The sequence below is a fragment of the Artibeus jamaicensis genome, unplaced genomic scaffold, assembly GCF_021234435.1.
Source record: "Artibeus jamaicensis isolate MK-2021 breed Jamaican fruit bat unplaced genomic scaffold, CSHL_Jam_final contig_482, whole genome shotgun sequence".
NCBI lineage: Eukaryota > Metazoa > Chordata > Mammalia > Chiroptera > Phyllostomidae > Artibeus > Artibeus jamaicensis.
Window position 1 is genome coordinate 13,300,904 of NW_026521857.1, and position 9,832 is coordinate 13,310,735.

Genomic DNA, 9,832 nt, shown 5'->3' on the forward strand with positions numbered 1-9,832 from the left:
GTGGCTCAGTTGGTTGGAGTGCCATCGTGGTCACCAAAAGTTTGCCTGTTCTATTCCCAGTTGGGACACACACCTAGGTTGCAGGTATTATCCCCAGTTGGGGCATGTCCGAGAGGCAATTAATCAGTGCTTCTCTTTTCTCCATCCTTCTCTCTCTCTAAAATCAATAACGTATCTTCTAGTGAAGATTTTAAAAAAGAATAAAGATACCTGTTTCTTTCCATAACCTTTTTCAGTGCATGACTTTTCCGCTCAGATATCTACCCATCTATTGAGAAACCCATGCCCCAGTCCAACCTACCAGCTTCTGGTTCCTAGGGGAAGAATGCTTAGGCAATCACATAAAAAGAAGGTTAATGGCTAACTAATACTATCCCAAGTCCCATACGATAAACTCAGCAAAAGCAGGCAAAATGCTATGGGATGGGCACACGGACAGTTCTTGTTTATAGGTACAGAGATTCAGTTAGGATGATGAAAAAGTTCTGAAAATGGCCAAACAGTTGCATAATGATGTGAATGTACTTAATGCCTGTGGACTGTACACTTACACGTGGTTAAAATAGTGAATTCTACACTATGTCTATTTTACCACAATCAAAAATGTTTTAGGATACCCATAATAACTGTGTAGTTCCTGAACTCGGGGGTCATAATGAGGATTGCAAATGTAACACTTTGTGTTTTCTAAACTTTACCGAGGAGGGCTATTTTACAGACTCGTTGGCAGCCTGTGGCATGAGCTCAGAAAGATGAAATGGGACTCGCTCTCTCTCAGTCTCTGTCCTTCCCCACCTCCTTCCCTCTCCTTCTCCCTGTACCCTGCAAACCGATCGGGAAATAGTGAAATGATGTTTTTAACACAGCAGAAGTGGGCATCGGGACGAAGCACACCAAATAGCCATGATGTATATAGTTAATTGTCAGAGCAACAAAGGCTTGTGTGCGGTTAGATGACGTAGAAATGTGATGTCTGAGAGCAAGGAATGAGGGATGAGAGTAAAAAGAGAAAGAGAGAAACCAACACAAGAATGCATTGTGTCTATGGGTTGATTACTACCAAAGGCAACCGGTTATATTTTGAGAATTCTTTGAGAATCATGAAATATTCCTCAAAACTACCCACTTAAGGGAAAAAGAAGGAAGCATCTATCCTTAGGTTCCTGCCCTTTTTTGAACAAATGTTGTCACTTGGATAGTTAACTCCTGTTCAGAGAGCTCATCCTCAGGGCCATCCCTTGTGTCAGCATCAAAAAAGCCCCAGCAAAGTTGGTTGGAACTGGAGAGGCTTCGATCCTGGCAGCACAGCTGGAACGGGAGGTTCCAAGGCCCTGAAGCCGTTTGTAAGAGGTGTCTGCCATAACAGCATCTGATCTCCTTGATCCAGTCAGTCCACTGACCACGGTTATTCTAAGGGAGGTTAAGGAGAGAGACCTCACTGGGGTGGACACCAAAGGCCTTCAATTTCTATTATCTACAACTTTCTTCTTCAATATAAATACTCTGTCCACAGTTTAAACTCATTTCCAAGAGAATACAAGAATAAATGAGGAAGCAAAAAAAATCACAATGATGGCACATTACACATACATACTTGTATTAAGAACATTTATGGTGTTATGATCATGAAAAGGAAGAAAATACACCATTCTAAATGGTGTTTGCACCTTTGAGATTACACCTTTTTCTGTGTAAGTGACAATGATCCTTATGTGGAAGAAGGGGGGGGAGCCTGGAAAAGTTATGTATTTAAAGTATATTTCTCATATAATGATACTTTTATTATTTCCTGTTTTATTTTTATTACAAGTAAATCAGTTCACATTTAAAAACTCATTTAAAAAAAAACCCTTATTAAGAACCTAGGCATTGACTTCACTTAAAGTAATCATTATAATCAATGACATTGGAGAACTTGGAGACTTCTGTCATAAGAGAGTCATCTCAGAGATTTCAGTCAGAAAATAGCAGTATTGAAAGGTGTTGGGGGAGGGACAACTTATCCAGTGAAGTAAGCACTTGCCCGTTGTATTGTCAATGCTTGTCCTTCCCAGATTCCAGACAGAGTCATATCAGCTGTCACTCCATGGAACAAAGTTCATGTCCTTATTTTAACTAAGTCTCTCTTCACAGTTTGTGTATTGAAACAAACACATGAGCAAACATCAACACTGCAAAATATGTGACACAAACACTGATAAACTACAAGGAGAAACAGACACAGCTGCAATTACAGTTAAAAACTTCAACACCTTACTCTCAACCACTGATTGAACAATGACACAGAAAATCAGGAAGGACACAGAAGAATCAACAAGACCATCATCCAACAAGATCTGATACATTTATAAAACACCCTGCTCAACAAGAGCAGAATACATATTCTTTTCAAGTACCCATGAAATATATACCAATATAACTATATCCTCGGCTATAAAATAAATCTAAACAACATTTTAAAATTTGAAATTATACAAAAACAATGGAGTCAACTAGAAATCAATAACAGAACGTTAACAAGAAAATCTTCAAAAACATGAAACTATTCAACACAGTTCTACACAATTCATAGTTAGAAAAAAATCTCAAAGGAAAGAAACAAAATATGCATTGATTGAACTGAATGAAAATTAAAATACAATATATCAAAACTTGTGGTACATAACTCAAACATTGTTGAGAGGAAAATGTATAGCACCAAATGCATACATTAGAATGAAGAGAAAGTCTCAAATTAATAACTTAGATTTCTACATCAAGAACCTCAAAAAACAGGAACAAAATAAGCCCAAAACAAGCAGAAGAGAAGAAATAATAAAGATAAAAGCAGATCAATAACAATAAAAACAGAAAAGCTCTCTGCCAGCCAAGATGGAGGCACAGGTACAAATGCTTCACTTCTGCCCACAACCAAAAGAAGGATAACAACTAATTTAAGAATGATAAACAACCACAACTGCCAGAAAATCAAATCAAACTGCATGGATTTCTGACTACCAAGGAGTTAAAGAAACATTCATCCAGACTGGTAGGACAGGTGGACACAGGCAGCCAGGTGAAGAGGACCCATGGCAGGGCAACAGACAGCCTAGGTGAGGCGGGGCTGGCCGACCAGGAAACTAAAGACTAAAACTTCGAGCTATAAAATACTGTAGGGGGCCCTGGCTGACGTGGCTCAGGGGGTTGAGTGCCGGCCTGGAAACCAAAGGGTCACTGATTTGATTCCCAGTCTAGGGCACATGCCTGGGTTGCAGGTCAGGTTCCCGGTGTGAGGAGGGGGGGGGCGTGAGAGGCAACCACACATTGACATTGACATTTCTCTCCCTCTCTTTCTCCCTCCTCTCCCGTCTCTAAAAATAAATAAATAAAATATTTTAAAAAATATTGTGGGGTTGCAAAGGCAGGAGAAACTCCCAGTCTCACAAGAGAGTTCAATGGAAAGTGGGGGCTAGAGCAGAGGGAGTGTTCCCTCACTAACCCCTTCCCCACAGCGCCACAACGCAGCAAAGAGGGTTGCCCCACCCTGGCAAATACCTAAGGCTCTGCCCCTTACTACGTAACAGGTGTGCTGGGACAATAACTATGGCCCAAATGAAAGAACAGATCAAAACTCTAGAAAAAGCTAAACAGTGAGGAGACAGACAACCTATCTGATGCAGCGTTCAAAACACTGGTAATCAGGATGCTCATAGAATTGATTGAGCTCTGTCACAAAATGAAGGAAGAAATGAAGGCTACACAAAATGAAATAAAGCAAAATATACAAGGAACCAACAACAAAGGGAAGAAAAATGGGACTCAGAAGGAAACAAAAGGACTCAATGGAATAAAAGGAAAACATCCAACCAGAACAGAATGAAGATACAAGAATTCAAAAACATGAGAAGCAGCTTAGGAACCTCTGGGACCACTTTAAACACTCCGATGTCCAGATCATAGGGGTACAGAAGGGGAAGAGCAAGAGCAAGAAACTGAAAACTTATTTGAACAAATAATGAAGGAGAACTTCCCCAATCTGGCAAAAGAAATAGACTTCCAGGGAGTCCAGGAAGGTCAGAGAGTCCCGAAGCAATTAGACCTAAGGAGAAACACATCAAGGCACATCATAATTACATTACCCAATATTAAAAATAAGGAGAGAAACTTAGAAGCAGCAAGAGGAAAGGAGACAGTTACCTACAAAGGAGTTCCCATCAGACTGTCAGCTGATTTCTCAAAAAAGACCTTAAAGACAGGAAGGGGCTGGAAAGAAGTATTCCAAGTCATGAAAGGCAAGGACCTACATCCATGGCTGCTCTATTCAGCAAAGCTTTCATTTAGAATGGAAGGGCAGATCAAGTGCTTCCCAGATAAGGTCAAGTTAAAAGAGTTCATCACCAAGCCCTTATTATATGGAATGTTAAAGGGACTTATCTAAGAAATGGAAGACAAGAAAAAACTATGAACAATAAAGTGACAACATACTCATAACTATCAACAACTGAACCTAGAAACAAAAACAAAAACTAAGCAAGCAACTAGAACAGGAACAGAACCACAGAAATGGAGATCACATGGAGGATTATTAGTGGGGTGGGGGAGGTGGGGATGGGGGAAAGGCACAGGGAATAAGAAGCATAATCAATAGGCATCAAATAGACAGGGGGGAGTGAAGAATATTACAGGAAGTGGAGAAGCTAAAGAACTTATATGTACAATCCATGGACATGAACTAAGAGCAGGGGAAATGCTGGAGGATGGAGGGGCGCAGGGTGGAGGAGGGATAAAGGGGAGAAAAAATGGGAAAACTAATAGCGTAATCAACAAAATATACTTTTAAAAAGAAAACAAAAACAAAATCAGTGAAACAGAGAGCTACTTCTTAGAAAAGATCAATAAAATTAGCAGATATCTAGAAAGACTGACAAAAAAATAGGTACAAATGACCAATATCAAGAAAGAATCAGAGATGTCATTACATGCTACACAGACATCCGAGGGGTACTCAGGGACACCATGAAAAACTCTACACCCATAAAGCTGATGACCTGGGTAAAGCAAACCAATTCCACGAAAAACACAAACTACCACAAATTAGTCAACATGAAACAGATCATCTGAATAGTTTTGTAACTATCAAGGAAATTAGATTTGTAATCTTAAAACTCCCCAAAATGAAATTTCTAGCCTCACTCAGTTTCAGTGGTGAATTTTAACACAGGTACTAAACATTAAGGAAGAATTAAGACCAATTCTATAAAATCACCTCCAGAAAGTAGAAGAGGCAAGAATACTTCCCAATTCATTTTAGAAAGTTAGCGTCATCCTCCTGATGCCAAAGCCAACCAAACAAAAACAGTACAAAAAAAGGAATTCTCAAAACCAATATATCCCACGAATATAAAGGTGAAAACTTTTAATAAAATATTATCAAACTGAACTCAGCAAAGAATTGTACAGCATGACTAAGTGGAGTTTATTCCAAGGATGCTAGGCTGATTCAATTTCCACCAATCTGTTAAAGCAGCCCTGGCCGGTGTGGCTCAGTGGGTCAGGCATCGTCCAGCAAAACAGCGCGATTTCCAGCACCCGCGCCCGTGCACCCGCAGGTGCCGTTTCAGTCCTCGGATGGGCGGGCGCCTCGGATGGGCGAGACCCATTGGTGTTTCTGTCTCACAGTCACCATTTCTCTTCCTCCCTCCTTTTCCCTCTTTTTAAAAATAAATAAAATCTTTTAAAAAAATCAATCACATTAACAGGCTAAAGAAGAAAAATCATATGATTGTGCCAACAGATGCAGAAAAAGCATTTGACAAAATGCAACACCCTGTACATTATTTCAGGGTGTAGATACTCCACACTGCATTTATCAGTCAACCCTCCATGGGTATCTATGTCCATAGAGTTGTGTCAGGGGTGGAACGTGATGCACTGAACTCCCACAAACTGGGCACACACAAGCGACAGCACTCGAAGGAAACGGAACCCTTCCTCCTGCCGTGACTGTGTCCCAAGAGTAACTGATGTTTTCATTTCAAATACTATTTAATTTTTTAAAGTAGTACCTGACTATTAGTAGTTGTTGTTGTGGTCAGAAGAGATCTGAAGTTATTTTTCGTGTCAGGAAATCACTCGTGGCCAATAAAAGTAGACCCATGTTATCTCGAAGTTTAAGTGCCCTAAAATCATTTGTACGGGGGCAGAGCTAGGGCCCTGTGGAGAAGTCAATCACTTTATCACTCAGAATAAGTCAACGAATACCTGGTATCTAAAATGATGATTGGTACTTTATCCTAAAAGATAAACACATCACCTGGACCATCTCCCTGCATTGAACTATTCCAGTAAGAAACCAGGAGGACTCTCAGAGAGCCGGGTGTCCCATAACAATGTATGACTTTCATAACTGTAGCATCTTCTTTTTTTCTCTGCTACCTGTTATCATTTCTTTCTCTCTTTTTGTTGTCTAGAGAAAAGCATACTTGAATTTTAGAATGTAAAGTAGATATTACTTCCATAGTGCACACAAAGAAAAACCTCACCCTCTTTGTGCCCCCTCTTCCTTGCTCTCCATACAAAAATGAGGCCCCTCAAGGCTCTGACCTTTATCTTCAAAGCCCAGTGTGTTTGTTACAAAAGAGACTTTATAGTTTGTTGAGCTCTTTATTCGGATTAATTTGAGCCATCTGCTTCATTCAAGATCTTTTTAAAAAGAAGCTTCAGATGTTTATAATTATCATATTTATGATAAAAGATGTTAGGAGAAAAATACATGTCCTCCATGTTTAGACCAGAGGGGGCCCTCTAACATGTTAGAATATCTCAAATGTAAAGTCTTTCTATCTCCATCTCATTCAAGGTAACATACCTTCTGGTTCAAAAACAATCTGGAAATGAGTTACCCAAGGCTTCCATTACAGACCCTTAGGAAACGACCTCTATCAGATTAGCACTGAAGCACCCCTGCCCCAGGATGAAGCAACGGCGTGCTCCTGCTTTAACCAAACAGCCGCCCACCGACAACCTCCAACCCAGGCTCAGGATGCCTTTCACCACTCCCCTTATTTTCTCTAATGGTTTTTTAAAAATAATTTTAAAAAAATTACCTAATAGATTATTGATGGTAGTGGCGGGGATCGATGGGGTTGGCAGGGAAGAGGAACCGCAGAAACGGCCTGAGGCAAAGCCCAGATTCCACCCTCCAGCCAGAAAAGTAGTGCAGAGTGTGATCAGTGAGGAGTGAGAAGGCACTTCCCAGGACAAAGGGCAGGGGAAGCGAGGGTAAACTGATTGATCCCATGTGCGAATTATGTCTGTACCCTCCTGCTCCCATGCCATATAATGTAGGGGTAATTGTATTGTTTGTTGGGTGATTAAAATTAACAGAAGAATAGATAGGGTTTTGCTAGGGGTAGGAATTTCTTATGAGTATATAAGCTTTTATATATATATATATAAAAAATATATATTATATATATATAAAAAAGCAGAACCTCAATTTTACATTTATATATATAATATATATTATATATATAAATGTAAAATTGAGATTATATATATATAAATGTAAAATTGAGGTTCTGCTTTTCTCTCTCCTCAATGACAACAGGACTAATATAAAAGTGTATGGTCGTTGCCAGCCAGATCATAAGAGCAAAGAGTCTCTCCTCAAAGGTGATATTTGGTCTACACAACAGGTGCTCTTTGAACAGGTGCTTAAAGTAAACAGAATATGAAATAAGAGCTCACATGGTAACTTTGGCTGCCTTCCTAAGTGTTCAAATAGGAAATGAAGTTAGATATTAATTTACGACCTCTTCTCCTGGGCAAGCAGTGGGCCCACAGGTGAGCATAGGAGGGTAAAGCTGTGGGGGCCAGCAACCACAAACCTGGGGGCCAAAAGGGTCCAATGCCTAAGTGTCAGCTGAGGTGACCTTGAGAAGCAAAGCATCGTTAGTACCAGTCGAACTGCTTCAAACTGCAAGTAGCAACACAATGGGGAGTGGCAGAGTGGTGGTCATGTCTGAGAATCCTGAGCCAGATCTGAATCCAAATTCTAGCTTTGTCACCAGCTGTGCGACTGCAGCAAGGTATTTAAGCTCTCCGTATCTTAGTTTTCTTATCTTCCAAATGAGGGAAATAATAAACCTACCGGTTTATTATAAGCCTTAACTACATGAATTCATTTAAGGTACTTAGAAGATTGCTCAAAATTTAGCTTGACATATGACAACAAGCAACAGAATCCCTTACACAGACATAAGCATTTGGCAATGTATTATGTCTCCTCACAAGAAGCCCAGATAGAGAGTGGGCGTCACAGCTGACTGACTGAGGAGCACAGTATGATCACAACCTCTGTTCTACAGCCCTGAATGGGGGCTTTTTTTTTTCAGACTGGTAGAGGATGGCTACATGAGCTCCAAACACCACGTCTAGAAATAGGATATGTTTCTGTCTCTGCCCTTCTTTTAAAAAAAAAAAGTTCCTCGGAGGACTTCCGCCAAGACAGAGGCACAGGTGGAAACACTATGCCTTCTCATACAACCAAGTTTAAAAACAACAAAGTTTTAGCAACAAAAAATGCAGCCAAACCACAGAAAATTGATCTATACGGAGGTCCGACAACAACAAACCCTTCAGCCAGACCGGTAAGAGGGGCAGAGCCAACAGCGGAGCTGGTCGGGCAAAAAAGATCCCTTAACCCAGGCACAGGCAGCCGAGGGCGGATCCCAGGCATGGGGTTGTGACAGGCAGATCCAGTGAAGGCGCAAGACAGCAGGCTGGCCACAGTCACACATTCGCAAGCAGTTAAACCAGTGAAGGAGTGAGCAGTGAGACAGACCAGGCAGGCCCCAGTGGCGGGAAGCAGCAGAGGGGACCGCTATTGCTCCCTCTCTGACCCCACCCCCACATACAGCATCACAAACCAGCAACCTGGGTGGCCCCGCCCTGGTGAACAACTAAGGCTCCGCTCCTCATACGTAACAGGCAGATACAGACCAAAACATTGTGGCTCAAGAAGAACTCAAACCCCCAGAGCCGATAACTCTAAGCAGCCAAGAAATTGCCAACCTATCAGATGCACAGTTCAAAACTGGTGATCAGGATGCTCACAGAATTGGTTGATTTTAGTCACAAATTAGAGGAACAGATGAAGGCTAAACTAATTGAAATGAAGGGAAATGCACAGGAAACCAATAGTGATGGAAAGGAAACTGGGACTCAAATCAAGGGAGTGGACCAGAAGGAAGAAAAAAATGACCAAACAGAAAAGGATGAAGAAACAAGAACTCAAATAAATGAGGAGAGGCTTAGGAACCTCCAGGACATCTTTAAACGTTCCAACATCTGAATTATAGGGGTACCAGAAAGGGAAGAGGGACAGCCACAAGTGGAAAACTTATTTGAACAAATAATAAAAGAGAACTTCCCCAATCTGGCACAGGAAATAGACTTCCACAAAGTGCAGAAAGCTCAGAGAGTCCCAAAGCAATTAGACCCAAGGAAGAATACACCAAGGCACATCATCATTACATTAGCCAAGATTAAAATGAAGGAGAGAATCCTAGAAGCAGCAAGAAATAAGGGGACAGTCACCTACAAAGGAGTTCCCATCAGACTGTCAGCAGATTTCTCAAAAGAGACCTTACAGGCAAGGAGGGGCTGGAAAGAAGTATTCCAAGTCATGAAAACCAAAGACCTACATCCAAGATTGCTCTATCCAGCAAAGCTTTCATTTAGAATGGAAGGACAGATAAAGTGCTTCTCTAAGATCAAATTCAAGGAGTTCATCATCACCAAGCCTTCATTATATGAAATGTTAAAGGGACTTATTTAAGAAAAAGAAGAT

At 40.9% G+C, this 9,832-nt stretch overlaps 1 protein-coding gene across 1 annotated transcript in view; it reads right to left on the bottom strand.

Annotated features, from left to right (window-relative positions):
* Positions 1 to 7,157, bottom strand: part of ABCD3 (ATP binding cassette subfamily D member 3) — a 125,239-nt gene extending 118,082 nt beyond the window's left edge. Inside the window, exon 1 of the mRNA XM_037137179.2 lies at positions 7,086 to 7,157. The gene's annotated coding sequence lies outside the window, so the exon portion shown is untranslated. The remainder of the gene's footprint in view (positions 1 to 7,085) is intronic.
* Positions 7,158 to 9,832: the final 2,675 nt, after the last annotated feature.